Below are 6,513 nucleotides of genomic sequence, written 5' to 3'. Positions count from 1 at the left end.
CTAAGATGTGGGGGGACGTGGGTACATTGGAAGGATGCAACAGGCTGCAATCAGACCTTGACAGGTTACAAGGGTGGGCGGATGAGAATAGGATGGGTTTCAACACAGACAAGTGCAAGGTGATGCACCTGGGGAGGAACAACCGGCACCATACCTACAGGTTGGGGAACTCCCCTCTTGTCAGCACAGAGGCGGAAAGGGATCTGGGGGTCATCACTGACTCCAAGATGGGCCGGCAGTGTGGGGATGCAGTCAGGAAGGCCAACCGCACCTTGTCATGCATCTGCATCTCAAGCAGGTCCAAGGAGGTGATCCTCCCCCTCTATGCGGCACTGGTCAGGCCGCAGCTGGAGTATTGCGTCCAGTTCTGGGCACCGCACTTCAGGAGGGATGTGGACAACATGGAGAGGGTCCAGAGGAGGCCACTCGCATGATCAGGGGACAGCAGGGCAGGCCCTATGAGGAGAGGCTACGGGACCTGAACCTGTTCAGCCTCCACAAGAGAAGGCTGAGGGGGGATCTAGTGGCCTGTTATAAACTAGTCGGGGGGGATCAGCAAGCATTGGGGAAGTCACTGTTTCCTCGAGCACTGCCAGGAGTGACCAGGAATAACGGTCACAAGCTGGCAGAGGGGAGGTTTAGGTTAGATATCAGGAGGCGCTACTTCACGGTCAGGGCGGCTAGGATCTGGAACCAACTTCCAAGGAAGTGGTGCAGGCTCCTACCCTGGGGGTGTTTAAGAGGAGGTTAGATGAACATCTTGCTGGGGTCGTTTGACCCCAGCGCTCTTTCCTGCCATGGCAGGGGGTCGAACTAGATGATCTGCTCAGGTCCCTTCCGACCCTACAAACTATGAAACTATGAAACTATGAAACAGAGAACACCAGGATCCTGCTAGTGAGGCAAGTGGTGGGATCTGGGCAGAGGAGCCTGCCCAGGGCCAACACTGGGGATCTAGCTGGATGGCAGATGAGGTGACCTGGCCATTTGTGGCAGTACCGTGGTGCCGGGGACAAAGCCTGCAGCAACAAACCCATCTTTTCCCCGCACACAGATGTGGGGGGCACGCCCCCATGCATGCTTGCCTGGGAGTGCACGCAGCAGTGGGAGCCACCCATTCCTTGTCCCTGTGCCCTCCCCACCCCGCAAAACAAGCCGCTCGCGACTCTGTTCCACACCCTGCCCTGGCTGGGCAGCACCTGTTAGTGCCCCTTCGCTTTGGCGCCTTGGGTGGTCACCCCACTCACCCTGCCCTTCCTACAGCATTGATTTGGGGCCAAGAGGATATGATTGAACAGATCAAAGTGGGCCACTGACTGCAACAAGCGTATCTTCTGGGCTATAGAAGGGGTACCAGAAGACTTGACAGCAGTGCCACATGAAGGCCAACTCTTTAGCCATGACCTGTTGGCAGTTGGCCCAGAGGTGCAGGCAGATCTGCTACATACCATAGCCCAGGTGGCCATGAGGTCCCTGTCTGAGTCTGGCAAGCACGCAGCCATGGGGCCGCAGGTCCAAGGGGGTGGATCCTGTTGCAGGTGGCACCAGGTCACAGCCAGGCAGCGGCCCCCACTGCCAGACTGCTGCAGTGGGTAAAGAGTGCAAGGGACACTCTAGGTTAGGGCTGCTTCAGCAGTCCAGCTGGCACAAGAGGCTAGTATCCCCAGTTACCAACTGGCTGGGTCTCAGGAGCTCCTGAGGGCAAGTAGCCCTGAGCTGCCCACCAGAGCAGCTTTTTATACTGCTGGGACCAGCACAGCCTCTAGCTCCCCCTGGCTGAGGATCCAGGAGGAGCTGGGCAGGGTCAGTTTGCCCTATGTGGCACACTTTGCCTCACACCAAAGTGTATGCTAAGGCACAAATCTCTGGCACAAATTTGTGCTGCTGCTATCTGAGCTGCTGCAAGCGCGCGTGTCTACATGTGTGGATGCACTTTTAGAGTCCTGCATCCAAGCATGTTTGCCTTCCTCATCCAGCACAGCACTACATTGCAAGGACTTTGGCTGCAGTTATTTCAGTTCCCAGTATTCCCTCTCATAAGCTCAGCGAAGTTTAACCAACTCCTACAGCTTAGATAGATCTCTTCCAGCCTCGCCTTGACCGACAGCATGCTCAGCAGAAATGTTGGGGTTCCAGATTCTGGCCCCTGGTGATGGGCCCACATCCTGCTGGGCTGCAGCATCTCAGGCTCTCAGATGTCAGCAGTCTGTTCAATATACTGGGAGCCTAACAATGCTACTAGTGGAAACTCTCCAGCTGAGAGCACTGTCTCCCCCTCAGCACAGAAAAATTATGACTGCGCTTTCTTTTAAAGCTCCTACCCGCTTGGGCAGCACGAGGTGTCATAAAAATGTAAACAGTTTGAAGTTTCACCAAATGTAAGAAATCATTCAAGTCAGCTTCCGGGGACAACTTCCCAAGGTGAAGTGCTGTACTCCCTACTGGCCTCTGCTGGGAGAAGTGTATAATTGTATTTTCTCGTCACAGCCCAAAATCCGGAGGAAAAGGAGGGGGTGGAATCGTGGTGTAGACATGGGCTCCGACTACAATCACTGAACCTGGATTTTGAAGCACACAGTGGCCATCCTGGCCCTTTATCAAGGAACGAGCCATTTGTAAAGTCAGGCTGGCTTAGGTCTCCCTCTGAACCCCCACCAATGCATGCAAAATTGGTGACTATCCAAGCCTCCTGTTTGGGGTCTGGTTAGGTTTTTTCTTATGTGGTTGTTTAATGCAGCAAAAACGTAATTATTTGCATAGCTGATAAAGGAAGAGATGAGAAGGAGGATTCAGGCAGAGGGCTGAGGAAGAGGACACAACACGGTGGACAAAGCCATTCTCAGCAAACGCTCACATGAGCTACTCTTGCTTGTGCCTTTCCAGGATGCAGCAATGCCTGGTTACCCAGACTCCTCAGTGCCTGTTCTCATAAAGTTCTTTCTCCTTCACAGAAGAGAAGCACTGTAGCCCTTTCTGCTCCATAAGATAGGAGCTAAATATATTATCTTTTAAATCCCTGGCTGCATTGATACCACTTTGGAATATTAACAGCCCAGCTGGTTTGACATCCCTAGTGCTGTTTGCTTACCGTGAGCATTTCCATCAGCTCAGGTGACAAACACAGGCCAAGCACTTCCACTTTGGCTCAAGGTCATTTCCACTTTTTCCTGGAGTGAGGCAGGAAACAACGTGACAAAGGGGAGGAGAGACAAATAGGGCATACAACAAATTAGGGTTTTCAGCAAATAAGTCTTCCCCCGCTGAGCCTTCCACACATTCTTTAGCTTATTTCTTGCAAGAGTCATGATTTTAAGGAGGGATTTGAAAGCGTAAAAGGACCCTTTGAAGACTTGTTCTGAGATAGCCAGCCACAGGTAGACCCAATCCAGTAATGGTTTCAGTGGGGATGTCATGATCTGCCAACTGTGACTGAGAGAAAAGGGGAAGACACCAGTAAGAGAAGCCACCAAGCACAAAAATCACTATCACATCCAGAGAGGCAGTTCAAGAGATTGCATAATAGCTCCCATTCAATGACCTACCTCTCATATTGAGGGACATTTTCCTTGCTTTTCCATCCATCCCCTCATTTCACTTATGTGCCTAACTCAGCCATCACTTGAGAGCACACTGCTGAATTCACACTGCAAGCATGTGAGCAAGCACAGTAGGACCATGCTTCCCAATGGCCTCTGCCACATTGTCAGCACCCACCTACTACAAACATCAGCTACCATCTACATAGAACTGTTCAACCACAGATTACAACATGCTCTACACAAATGGAGCATACGCTAATAGCCCTGTGTTGCAGATGGGAAAACAAAGGCACAACACTGACGAGTCCAAAGTAAGGCACTGAGTCTATGGCAGTCATGAGATCACATGCATTTCCTTATTGATTCTCATTCTGGTGTCATATGCCCTGACCCACACGACTCCCACATCTAGATTAAATGAAAAGGCCTTCCCTTGGAAGTGGTAGGTTGAAAGGCCAAGATAATAGAATAAGAGCTGGACATGTGCAGAGCAGCAGTCACATGAGAAAGGTCATGATTTGTGGAACAGGGAGATAAACAGGAAACAGATCTCATGTTACAGATAAGGCGGAGGGAAATAAAAGCTATCTGGGCCCAGAGATTAGAGACTATGAAGATCTGATAGCACTAAGTGAAGAGGGGGCATGTGGGAATAATGGACTCATTTGAGAGATTAATAAGGAAAGGTGCATGGTTATAATGCAAGGGCAAGAAGACATTCCTCTCCTGATGATAGAAATTCAGGCAGCTTTTAGATTCTGGTGAGGAGGGTGCAGGGGTTATTCCAAACACATGGACCCAGAATGCCCTGTACTGTGTGTCCTTCCTGTAAATGTTCCAAGCAAAATGAAAAATTACATGCAAACCCACTTGAGAACAGGAAAATTGGAAGCATGCAGGTGAGGTTGCCTCCCACCAATTTTTCCTTCACATGGGGATTTGTCAAGATAATTGGGATGCTGTGGACTTCATGTATGCACTTCCCAGGGCTGACACCTACTTGGACTGCATCACTGAAGTGATAATTTCATCTTTTTGGAATGACTGTGTGTTTCAGTGCAAATGCACAGAGTGTGTTCCTAGGACCCTTTCTAGTACACAAACAATGAGTGTTTGAGGCTGTCGGGTAGTCACCGTATACGGGCATGTACGCCTACATCCAGTTGGCATTCACTGGCCCCTCAGGGCAGCTCCATCCCTTGTGGTCGATTTGGGTGGGGTCTGGTACCCTTTCTTTTCCCGCCTGCCACGACTTTGATGATAAGAAGAGATTTTATGAAAAGGGAGGTGGTGACTACCCATCCCACACCCAGATTGATTGATGGAGCTGCCTCAGTGCCCAGAGATCCAAGAATGGATGCACGGGAAGAACCCACATAAACTCTTTACTTTTTATCTCTTTATTTCTTTTGAGTTTACTGAATTCTTATGACCTTTGTCCTGCTTATCTTCTGGGCATCATCAAGGTCAGATTCCTGCCTCTTGGGGTGGTTACCCCCACTTCCAAGGGTCTTCAGCAACTCACTTTCCCTGCTCTGGGCTGCTCTCAATACTTTATATGAGATCTGTGCCAGCTTAATTGATGGCAAGCCAGGCTTAATTGGTGGCATGTGCTGCTTAACAAGAAGGGGAATCCCTGCTGGGTTGATCAGCTGGGTGCGGTCCTCACAGCTTGGGTTCTCTGCCCGCTCCTGGTCATCTGTGGGGATCCTCCAGGTGTCCGATCCTCTCCGTGAGGGACTGCCTAGCCTTGATCTGGGCTCCCTAGCCAGCAGGGGAGGCAGCAAGGAGAGCGAGAGCGAGAAGAAAAAAAGAAAGAAAAAAACCAGTCCGCAGCAGACAGTTCAGGCGGATCTGCCACTTGTGCCGCTCCTAAGGTCTTTCCTGGTCAGCCTTCTGCCACCTTGACTCTTCCACCCTCCTTTTTACTCCCGTGGTAAGGGTGCCACCACGTCTTCAGGGTCTGACCATGGGCTTACCCAGTCTTCCATGTTTTCGCCGTATGCGTTCCGCTCTCCGGCCTCTCCCTCCTGCGCTTCCGCCCTCCTCTGGTTCCACTCCCGGCCTCTGGATATTGCTCCTGCTGCAGATTGGCATGAATCCGCTTCACCTGATGTGGGGGGTAAAGCCAAGCAGGTGCAGATGGGGCCTCCTGTCGCAGCATGGAAGACTTGATGCGTCACGGTTCACACCCCTGTCTGGGGACACACCCAAGGTGTGTGCCCTCTGGACTCTCACAGAGGCCAGAACCAGACCTAGACAAAAGGTATTAGCAGGACTTTATGCCCAGGGCAAACTGGGATGTAGCATGCATGAATTTGACTGTTATCTCAGTCTCCTTTGTACCAGTTGTATCCATTTATGGACATCACTAAAGTGTTTACCTTGTGCTAGTGGAAATGAAGGCAGAAATAGGGCCTCTATTTTGATGAAAGAAAGTGGGTGGGCAAGAATGTATTTAAGGGGTTGAATGTATTTAAGTCAACAGGTCCTGATGATCTTCATCCTAGGGTACTTAGGGAATTAGATAGTGTCATAGCAGAGCCGCTGACACAACTGTTTGAGCACTTGTGATGCTCAGGACAGGTCCCGGAGGATTGGAAAAGGGCCAGTGTGGTCCCTATTTTTCAGAAGGGGAGGAAGGAGGAACCGGGTAACTATAGGCCGGTTAGTCTCACCTTTATCCTTGGCAAGACCTTTGAGAAAATTGTTAAGCATCACATTTGTAGGGAACCAGCAGGTACAATGATGCTAAGGGGCAATCAGCATGGGTTCATAGCAGGCAGATCCTGCTTGACTAACCTGGTCTCATTTTATGACTGGGTCACAAAATGCTTGGATGAAGGAATAGAGGTAAAAAGGAATAAAGCTAAAGAGGCGGTGGTCATGGGGGACCTAAACTACCCAGACATCTGTTGGGAGACACAGACAGCAAAGTCCCACCGCTCACGCAGGTTTCTAACCTGTGTACAGG

At 50.7% G+C, this 6,513-nt stretch overlaps 1 long non-coding RNA gene across 1 annotated transcript in view; it reads right to left on the bottom strand.

Annotated features, from left to right (window-relative positions):
* Positions 1–3,261: 3,261 nt before the first annotated feature.
* LOC109322405 overlaps positions 3,262–6,513 on the bottom strand; it is a 19,627-nt gene continuing 16,375 nt past the window's right edge. Inside the window, exon 2 of the long non-coding RNA XR_002104382.1 lies at positions 3,262–3,429. This is a non-coding gene — a long non-coding RNA (uncharacterized LOC109322405). The remainder of the gene's footprint in view (positions 3,430–6,513) is intronic.

This window comes from Crocodylus porosus, unplaced genomic scaffold (genome assembly GCF_001723895.1).
Source record: "Crocodylus porosus isolate Cpor-Errol unplaced genomic scaffold, CroPor_comp1, whole genome shotgun sequence".
Taxonomy (NCBI): domain Eukaryota; kingdom Metazoa; phylum Chordata; order Crocodylia; family Crocodylidae; genus Crocodylus; species Crocodylus porosus.
Note: the sequence above shows the minus strand (reverse complement) of the source record. Positions and strands in the feature narration are given on the sequence as shown.